Source organism: Lingula anatina, chromosome 1, assembly GCF_051362555.1.
Source record: "Lingula anatina isolate TDL-2025a chromosome 1, LinAna3.0, whole genome shotgun sequence".
Taxonomy (NCBI): Eukaryota; Metazoa; Brachiopoda; class Lingulata; order Lingulida; family Lingulidae; genus Lingula; species Lingula anatina.
The window spans coordinates 34,728,400-34,739,739 of record NC_141767.1 but is presented as its reverse complement, the minus strand read 5'-3'; the positions used below and the strand labels follow the sequence as shown (position 1 = coordinate 34,739,739).

The window sequence follows — 11,340 nt, the reverse complement described above, 5'->3', positions numbered from 1 at the left end:
AAGTCATCGACATGTTTGCTAACACAAGCCCCCCCCCCCCCTCCTTTTTTATCCGGACCCCCTTGATCTATGCCTCTAAGTTTACTCCCTTTATAAAGTTTGTCGTAAAAGGAATGCTTGGCCGCCAAACATGCTTCATATGGCGTATCTATGCAAGATGCATCATTGCACTCTGGCACACACACGCGGACGCACTCACGCGCGCACACACGAACAATATCTTTTGCTTATCTATACCTATCCAATTTCAAGAGCCAGTTGTAGGAACGCTTGATCACGTTATGATTTGTTAATGAAATTTGGGTCGTGTTGCGCGTGCGTTGATTTTCCATTGGGTGAAGGAGAAATGCGTTTGAACTTCAACTTTAAATAGTGTACCAGCAGATGTATCATTGAAAAGCAGTGTGTCAGTCTTCTTCAGCCGTCACTGGAATATAATAACTGTAAGTAAATGTGATGCAAATTGGAATGAATAGACGCAATCAGAGGCTCATAAGGTATCAGTATCTTTGGGTATTTTATATGTGGCTATTTGTCATTATCTAATGTTTAAGGTCTAATGGTAATACTTTGATTAAAAATCAATAAGCAGGGTTTTTAGATCGAGAAACTCTTCCAAATAAATTTCTTCTCAGTAGACCATCATGAATCTAGACTTGCCTACATGTGTCTAGGAAGCAATTGTGTGTTTTGACAAAGAAGATTCCACCTGGAGAGGGGGGAGGGCGCAGCCACTTCTCATGAACGTTTAATTTGGCCTGTCTCTTTCCCTGCTAAGTTATAGCCAAAATCGAAGGCAATATTGCAATGAAATTATGACCCGCAGCATAAATTCGACTTTTTTATAGTAGGAAACAGCATTTTCATATATAAATATATTAGAAAACATGTTTTGTCACGGATAAAAGACAAATGCAAAGACAAAATGTGGCAGGGCACAATCAAAATTTTTCACTTTTTGTGCTTTTAAAACCGACCTTTTAAACTTGAACCATAGCAATTAATTGGGTTTCTTTGTTACTGCCACCATAATTGTTACAAATTGTGTATTGCTAGATTGCGTGCATTTACGATTTAAGATCACCATTTATTTTATGGAGGGTGGGACATACTGGCACGGACTGCGACCACACGCTTTCCTTAGAGTAGTCGCATTTGTTTCCATTCCATGTGATATGAACGGTAGACCTATTAACGATTGCCATAGCATATTAAAACGATTGCGGAGCAGGCCGTGTTTTAGCGGGTACTTAATGAGCATCGTTGCGACAGGTTTACTTATTAATGGGTATTTAATCAATCTGCAGTTACAGGTATGGCTCGGTCGTGCAAGTAGCCCCCTAATTACAATAACGCAACACACATGGGGATATCCTAAGTCTAATAAAACCTACCCGGTCAATAGAAAATTTTATCGCCGCACTGACTGACGAGGCCATTTCTAATCATATTTCAAAAACGTTAGTTTTTTTTTCCCGAAAGTGGGGTTGATTAATAAGTGTTTCAGCTTTTGATTGCTGTATCCTTAAACGAAGATTAAGTGGGACCTAACTGAAAAAATGTAGGCCCAAATAATATAAGTGACTATCATTGTGACCATCATAGGCTCGGGTAATATATTGTGATTTTATCTCTTTTCTGTGTCTTGTGGCATTGAACTGGAAATGATGAAAATTATTCATGACATTCTAGGAGGCAGATGGCAAAGAAATAATTTATATGTTTATATTATACAGCAGTTTAGATGTAGGATTCTAGTTTCAACCCCTTTATTTAATTTGAAAATCGTGTTCAGCATAACCTCCTTGGCATAGTTTTATCCAACTGATAGCAGATGACCAAATTGCGTCGGAGGGCGCGTTTCCAGTCCAATCTACAGGTAACTTACTTCAGCACGTCTCATTTCAGCAGGCTGTCTCGTAGCGGTCGTGCAAAATTAAGTCGGCAAATCTCAACTGGAAACTTACTTCTCATGCCCGGTTCATGTTATAATTAGGTTAGGATACGTGAGGTTGCGTCAGGTTTTCGCATAACCTCCTATTAAACCCCAACCCCGTTCGACAAGCTGTAGACTCTAAGTGGGTGGGAGGGGTTGGATCAGGCTTTTGGCTGATGTTCCTAATGTCCCCTGTAACAAATAGTGGGCTTTTGTTCTAAAACATCATGTGTCCGTTCGACTGGGTTTGGATCCGCCCTTATGTCCGTGCCCAATAGCACATGGGTCTGTATATGTTTCAGGCATATGCGAGGTTTGACAGGGTGTACTCAAAGTGGGTTGACTTCTTACTGAACATATTCTTAACCAAACCAAGGGATGGCGTCAAGTTGGCATTATTGAGTTTCATTTTTACAGCATGATAACCTCACGTTATTTATTTATTTATTTATTTTTACAGAATGAAGAGTATGTTATGTATGAACAACCAGTGTTGAATTAACAAAATAACAAAACAAAATAGCTTATGAAACAGGTCCCGCATCCGTTTACAATACCTGCAATTGGTCCCATATCGTCCTCCCATTTTTAAGTCTGCTATTTTCCCCGTACTGCAATTCCTTTACAGCCCCAGCAGGAACCCTTTACCTGTATGAGGCCACAGGGCCTGGACTGGAATAACTTTACAACTTGCCATCGGCTTCGGACTGGAATCTTTTAACTGCATACCACAGGATCCATAGAACTACTTAATCTTTTTTTTTTTTTTTTTACAACGCGTGGTATACGTAGTTATATGTACCGGTGTAACGAAAGTAAAGATCTGTGTAACAGAAAGTCTGTCAACATTTTAGTTATAATGGTTAGGGTTAACCTGACCTAAGTGGGTCAAAATCTAGGGCTAGATTACATGTACCTGTAAAAATGAATAACAAGCGGAGTCTCTATCATGGAGGACTCTTTGTCACGTTACATCGGACCCAAATAATCTTACCACGTGCTATAGGCACTAGACTATTATCTCTTTACAAAGTTTGCTATAAACTCTGGAAAAGTATCTCTATACAACATGTGCCATAGGCCCTGGAATAGCTTTACAGCGACAATGCAGGCTAAAATGCCGATGTTAAGGTACTTGGGGGTCCGCACGTATCAAAGTGCCCGTCCTCTATTGGATTTATACAGGTAAAGGTTAACATGACGTAAGTTAGTCACAGTCTAGAACGGGGCCTACAGGTGCCTGTGCAAATTAATGGGAACCGGACCCTATATCACAAGAAAAAATCAATATACCCGTCTTCGCAAATAGAGGCCTTTTCAAGATACGTGTATATACATATATAGCCATACACTCACTGGAGATTTCTGAAATGTCAGAGTGGAGTAAACATGGAAAAGACATTGACCTGTGTAGCCCATTGGCCTATCCCTAGCTGCAAGTCGTCTGCAGTTTTAACCCAACATCCCGCAGATTCTTTTCATTGCTGTTGAAGTCAAGAAGTCTGGTTGGGACAACTATTAATGCTAAGTGGGCTGCGCGTACAAAAAAGCTCATTTTAGAGGATATTGAAAAATTCCCAACTATTGACTTTTTACATCAGACAGGCGACATGCCCAACTTTTTCAGTGTGAAAATACTGCTTCAACTGAAGAAAATTTCAGAAAAAAATGCGAACATCGTGGTGTCGACCCCACGAACAACTAAGCGTAGAATTTTACAAAAAGAAAAAAAAGCTTTGCAATCTTTAAAGTCAGGGGTAAACCATAGCTTGGTCAACATATGATGCATGATAAGACAATTTTAACTATTCAGTCAACAAATAGCTAAATAGTGGTAGTCGAACTTATGTATTGTGAAAGTGTCATTGTAGACTTTACATGAATAACCCACTTACTGTTGTTGGCCCGATTCTCGTGTTGTTTTTCAACATTTGAAAACACAGCTATATAACTTTCCTGGTGTATTTACCTGTCAAAAAAGGAGAAAAAAGAATAAGATAGTAAAACAGTCTAGACTACCTGATTGGCTAAAGATGCCACCAATGATGCAAGTGTATCATGGAATGGTTTGCAGGTTAACATGTTACGGCACATGTGATTGGTTAGCGCCCCTTCCTCCCTCTCCTCATGATCCGCTTAGTCGAATTTCCAGTCACGCCAATGGTTTCAGCTTTAAAAACAATATACATTTTACAACAAAGCCCAGTGGCATTTTTTTCTGGAAAAAGTCGGTTTGATTACGAGTTGGAAAGTGTAAATGTACTTTTAGTGTTTGACAACAGATTTCTTTGTATCTTTTAATTTTAACGTAAAAAGTTATGTATGCATGTTTATCTTGTATGACAATTTGCTGCTTTGCGCAAAATATAAATTTTATAACAAAGCCAAGTGGTATTTTTTTTTTAATCATAGTCGGTTAGATAGTGAGTTGAGAAGTATGAATGCACTATTAGTGTATGACAACAGATTTCAGCCATTTTGACCAATTTATGTCTTTTAATAAGACATAAAACAACTTTATGCATGTATGCCAATCATGTAGGACAATTCACTGCAAGCTCTCTTATATACTAGTAACAGTGAACTTTGTTTGACATTTTGCTTTGTATAAAAGAAAGACAGATGCTACCTGAAAACGTGCGTATCGCGCATGCGCATCGGCTGCATTCGTCACTGGCCGGTGTCTCCGTGGAGAAAACGTCACCCAAGGTTTCATTCCCATAGACACCATCGGTAGAGCCTATACGTAAATGGATCCAGCTCTGCAGCGTCTCTCGCTGGGTGCAATTAGCTTGACTGAATGACACGCCTCCCCTTGTTTCCAACGCTCTCGTATAAACACCAGCTTTTCTGTGACCCCATTTCCAGAGATTAGATCGATCTGCTTTAGATCGACCTAACTCCCTGGGGGTTCACGCTAAATAGCTGTCAGCCGAGCGGACACGAAAGTTATTACCCCCTTACAGCTTGTAGTAGGCGGGACGGACATTTCAGCCAGGATTATCTGACAGTAATCTAGTGAGACCCCCCGCGGGGATAGATCGATCTAAAAGCTCTGGGAATACATCCTGTATTCTAATCTACGCCAAGAGGAGGCGTGTTTATCTGTTAAGCTGATCGATCGAGTGGGATCGATCTACGTAGACCGATGGTGTCAGTGGGAATTAGCCCTACCAGTCTGTAAATCATCTGACACCTGGGTTAGTAGGATTAATACCGTGTTCTATTCCCATTCAAACGAATCTGTGAAATCAGCTTTTTGAGTGTCAATTTCTAGAATGAGCACTGCTGAATAGGTAATGCGATTTGAAGACATTCGAATGGATACCCCACTTTTGGTCGATGTTCGTTATCCTAAACGGAGACAAATTGCCTCATCATGATCAACAAGGTGTTTTTCTGGGATTGTGTATATGTAATTTTATCGCAAAACGTTAAGACGTTTAAGATAAGGTAGCCAATTTCCTTGGATTGAAATCACAACACTTCTACCCCGAAAACGTCGACTTCATGACTCCTTTGATTCAAAACCATGTGTGGAAACGTGTTTTTCTACATTGATTTTTTCATTCCGTTCTGCCCTACAGCTGGTATTTGACATTTCTCCCCCCCCCCCCCCCCTCAATGGGTGATCTTGTTTTTCGATGTTTTAAAGTTATATACAGTTTGTAATAACAAATCAAAATTGATTGTACCAAAAAATTCGATTGCTTTACCTTTGGCTGAGTGCAATTGAATAGTTAAGGTACAGTTTGCTTGTAATCCTACTAAATAGTGTTGAAGCGATGGTCGGATTCGGTCCCATCCAACCTCCACTCCGCCACCACTACTACTACCCCCCCCCCCCCCACCCCACCCCGTTTTAGGGAAACAAGCGCTTGCTAAAACGACCTCCCCTCCACTATACTTGAAAATCTAAGGTTTGTTGTGGAGGTAAGCTATAGTACCATCTTTCAATGATATAATCAAAATGAAAATACACTTAACCGACGGAGGTGAATTTATTTCGCAATGTCGCACGAGCTGGTTAACATCAAGGTAAAAATACATTGAATGTGAACAACGTCGATAGATTTTTTAAAAACCTGACAAAAACGCCATTTAGGTTATTATATCTGGGCCTAGTACGAAATGGTCTGTTAATCCACCTGAATATTAGGAGTTTACGTTATGCACATGTAGATGTTTTAAGGTGTACGGAATTCTATAATTTGACATGAAACCATTATCTATTAATATCAAAATTGCTCTCCAAATAACATTATTTCTAATTTCACAATGCTATACAGGTATTTTTAAAGGTTGCACACCTATTATACAAGAGTCCTTAAATAAAAGACAATGTGTTGGCATTTAATCAATATACTTAAATCATTTGAATTGCCCAGTAAATACATCAGGACCAGTTTCGAACAGCTGTGGTTTTGCACAGTGCTTATTATACCTACTGCGAAATAGTAAGGAGCACACTAGACACTGATCTATGGTATATCATGTACGGGTTTGATGGAGCAATGTTAGTAAATTGTCGTCTTTATCTGCACTGAACGCGTACGAGCCCATGTGTAACTGTCGATCGTAAGCGCACGTGCACGGATATGCACGTTGGCGCACCTTTGCCAAGATGTTCAGGCACGCTAAAGTGGGCGTTGAAGTTGTAACAGAGAAAGATTAAATTAATTTTTGGGTGGGAAGCGTGCATTAAATGGCGTGCTGGGTTAGGCAGTTCTCCCGTCATAGATATTGCCATCTCTTTCACGTCCTAGTCATACTCAAATTAACCACGTTGATTGGATTAGATTGCTTAAGATTAAATAATCGATGGCCATTGGTACGTAATAAAATCTCGCAATGTGCTGATCAGTCAATAGTCGCAGCTTTACACTTTGGCAAATGCTAGGAAAAAACTGAGTATGCGAATAGCGAAAGCTTTGTTTTATAAGTGCAGTGCATGAAAAGGAAAGTCGAATAGTCATAAATCATCTTCGAGAAGCTAGTGTAGTTGGTAAGATTATCTATATTTGAGGACAGTGACTTCGGTGGGTGCTGGGCAAAAGTTAAGTGGAGAAATTTCAAAGCCATGATTTACAAGTGCGTCTTTTAAGGAGAGCCGAACAAGCATATGTCGTTGTGCTTGCCAGTGTTATTATGATCATAAACAATCTTTTTTCTTACTGAAGAATTTGTGGAGGAAGCACAGATGTTTAAGTGTATCTTCCACATATAATTTGCAAACCAGCATCTTTTCTAATAAATTTTCTCATTTATCTGAACTGTGACATTTTTGTGTTCAAAGAAATTCAGCCATTTTGACTGTGAACAAGAATTTGAATAAATTGAGAAGAGGGTCGGTGTGAACTCTAGTAATCGCAAAGCAAATATTTTGTAAGCTGGGAATGTTAAGAATACTTTGTCTAGAACATTACCTGACTTACTTTAACCTGATTTTCTTTACGGTAAAAGGGTCTTGATTGCATAATTGTATCTCCTCTCATCCACTGGGTAACTCTTGAAAAATTAATTAATCTATCTATCAATCAATTGAATGTAAGCGAGGACAAATCCACCTATGTATGCCGTCATAAAAAAGCAGCATTGAAATACATCACAAGAAAATGAAATTATTGTTCATCCTCAAAATGCAATTTCTATAAAGATAATATCATTGTTTTGTGCAACATTATTCATAATAATGTTTCACAAATGTTTCCAAAAATATTCGGTTTCTAATTTCGTTATCGCTACAAATCAAAGATATCTAATAGCGTCGTCGTTTCTGCCTGCATATTGATCACACGACAATCACTGTCTTTTTGCTTCCAATGCCAATTTTACAAATGACAGCTCTAGAAATATTGTCATTAGTATTTGATTAGGAACCAATTTCAAAACGTATAATCTAATTGTAAACAACCGCAAACATCTATAAAGCTGTTTAGTATCTACAGTTTTGATGCTGTTCGTAAGCTTTTAGTTAGATTGGGCTTTTAAGAGTAATTGTGAGTACTTTAAGGATATTGTCACCATTCGCCCATAACTCCTTATTTACTAGTTTACATACGTACTTTTGGGTAATAAATAAATCTTCAGTGTTCAGTTACTAAATTAATTAACATTTACACATATGTCATCTTACGGGTGACGTCATAATTGCTATTTTGGGGTAAAAAAATTGGTTTCTCAAATTTCTCTTTTACCTGAGCACCCAAGATCACCGTTTTAACGCCGATTTAATTACACCATTTAGTATTCCAAAACCCTACCAGTGATTTTTCTTAAAATTTTTAGTTCAGATTTTACTGTTGATAAAGCAAAATAATAGCTTTGTTTAATGAAAATCTGTAATAAAGGGCTCATAACTCCATGACAATAACATTAAACCAAAATGACGGTACGGAGTTGTAGCCTATACTCTCCTGGTCAACTCTGCCAATTTTCGTGATGAAATCTTGTTCAAGGATGAAGTTACGTCCCATACCGATTGCTTTCTCACCTTAAAATAGAAAGGTGTGAAATGGACGATTAAAGCTTTGAGTTGCCTATGCTTATACATTGCAACGAAAAAAATATAAACGCCGAAATTTATATTTTCGAGGGTTTTTTCATTGTTTAAAATCAGCGCAAAGATAGTTGCATCATTGAATCACCCCATCCTCGATACACTCTTGTTTCCTTATGCAAAAACGTTAACATGCGTACATTAACTAGTGATTTCGGCAGGATAGAGTGAAAGTGCATGCTAAATATTACGGTCATTTTCACTGACATTTTAACTGCAATTGGAAAAGACTCATTTTCGGTATACGGATGATAATAATGGGTTACAAAAACCTTATGTGAATTTGAGAGATAGGGTGGTTCAGTGTGCAACATTTCACATTTCATTTCACGTAAGAAACTTTATATTGAAAATCGCCAATGCACCTGGTAAACGTTTCACATTTAGGAAGCAAAAAAAGAAGAAAAAAAGGCCGGACATATAGCTTTATCTCATCAAAACACTTCATCTACGGTTATTTAGACAAACTAAAAAGAAAAAAAAACAAGCAGTAGGAAGCTGGTCTTTGCAACATGTCCACGTTATAATAGTTTCCATGAAGACATAAATGTTAGTAAATAATTAAAGACTCGGCACTTAGCAGAATTCTTCAACATAGACTAGAGGTATATAGATGGATATTGGATGTAATTTAAATAATCTTATGGACAACAAGAAAGCCTAGTCTAGTTTAGAGATACACTAAGTGCTTTTTAAACCAAAACTGTGTTTTTTTTTCACAAAGAAATATCATGACAATTTTGTAGTATAGCAGCCTTTAATCATATAAAAAATATGCACGCATTTTTTTTACTTCCGGTAGATTCCAATAGCTTCCCCATCTGGCGATTCCCATAACTTGCCGTCTTCAAATCTTCAATGCACAAACGTCATACAAAACTTCATTAAATATCTACTATTGTAACCAGTAGAGGCTCAATATTTCAGAACCCCTATCACAGTAACAAGAGGCATAAAATACTTTCTTTTCATACGAAATGAATATTCATTAAAAACATATGGCAAAAAGTACCTCTCGTGTGTTATACCGCATCTTCTTTACCAAACCGTCCTCAGGATATATCATGAATAATCCATTCCGAACAGATAAGCAGTGTAACTTATTGATAGGAGCTGTGTTAAGTGATATATATATATATATATATATATATATATATATATATATATATATATATATATATATATAGTTTTTGATTGGGTAAACTGCTCAGTTGTAAGAAGATATTAACAATATTCATTTTGAATGAGAGCAATTGGATCCTTAATTCATTGTCAATAAAAACAATCTACTTAGTAATATATACATTTGATTTTCATTTTGTTGCATCTAAATTGAAATGGCTAAGTGGAAAATATCCGTCTTTTTAAGATGAATGATTAAACTAATGTGTATGATGTGAACAGTGATGTTGCTTTCAAATGTCAAGAATTGCAAATTCAATTTTATTCCTTTCACGATTTGTTTATGAACTGAGTTAGTTGTCCTTCAAGAACACTGAGACAAACAAACGTGCTTTGCTTTTATACAATTTCTTAACAAAAATAGGGCAAGGTCGAGTTTCAGCTCAAATGGTATGAGACATGTCCATATAACTACCACCTTAAAGCACATGTCAATTATGACATTCATTTCAGCATGCCTGGTGTCAAAGACAGATATATATATAGATAGACCATTGAATTATGCCATGGCAACAGGCAGAAGTGGCAATAGATGCCGTGATCATGTTAACTGATTACTCCTTCAATACAGACAATCTGAATTTCAATTAACTATGTAGCAGAAAATCATATTAACCCCTCAAAGTAGCATTAGCATAAACCATACTCAGAATTCCATTCCAAATCCAGATGCAAAGTATTCGGATTTTACGTATATTTGCTTATATGTATCCCCTCCACTGCCCTCCCCCTCCCCCCCCCCCCCCCCCCCCAACCTCCCACAAAACCTTGTCCGCTTTATTGACCTTGGAAGCCAAAGTTTGGGCCGATAATGTCCGCAATATGGTCAAGATAAAAAAATCGTTATTTGAGACTTGTCGTGCAGCAGTAATTCCTGGCCCAGTTCCCAGGGGGCAGTTGGTAATATCTGATAGCGGGGGCCACTACTTGTTGCCTCAGTTCACGCTTGGGTCGTCTGCTGTCCGTGTTTCTCTGTAGAAATCACAGAAATGTCGTCTGCAATTGTAAGCGTGCAATCGCTCCTGACAGTCAGTAATGAAGTAGCTTTCATCAGTGCACAGTTAGATTGTTGACTGACGTGCTATTAATTACGTTTTAAAAAAGAAGAAAGGGCGAAAGTGTTTTCTCATTTAGGGTTGTTTAAGAGAAATCATCCTGTCAAATACATAAAAGTGATTTCCGTTTCAACTAAAATTTAACGTGAAAGCGTCCAAGCTTAATAACTGATAAATCTGAGAGTCAAATGAATTGGGTAGAACAAATGCCTGTTTGTCAGATATAACAATATTAGCAGCATAAATACGCATGAGCATCACAAAAGTATTAAAGGAGGCAGCTGACTCCGGACTGACCTCACAAAGATAAAAGTAATTGATGCTCTTTCTTATGCCTTTAGCAGACCCCGTGATTGCCGTTCAGCGTGAAACATGGCTGACGAGAACCGTCTCTGTTGGGGATTTATCATTTATTGCCATTCATTTTTATCTCCCAATTATAGACCTATTACATCTTATAACCAGGCCAGTTGTACTTGCCTCTTCACTTGGTGGGATTGTCTGTGTTTCTCCCCAATGATTTACACAGTAAAGAGAAATAACCGGCCAGACGTTATTAGTGCTTGCGCGGAAACGGGCGAGTTTTCTTCAGCAAAGGTAAAGCATTA

The 11,340-nt window shown here is 37.9% G+C and overlaps 1 protein-coding gene across 2 annotated transcripts in view; it reads left to right on the top strand.

Annotated features, from left to right (window-relative positions):
* The first annotated feature begins 302 nt into the window (after window positions 1-302).
* The window catches only part of LOC106171969 (orexin receptor type 2), a 30,800-nt gene continuing 19,762 nt past the window's right edge, over window positions 303-11,340 (top strand). Inside the window, exon 1 of one of the 2 annotated variants that reach the window (XM_013552502.2) lies at window positions 303-443. The gene's annotated coding sequence lies outside the window, so the exon portion shown is untranslated. Of the gene's footprint in view, window positions 444-11,165; window positions 11,330-11,340 lie in introns of those variants that run through there. The other variant, XM_013552503.2, reaches the window with a different exon arrangement.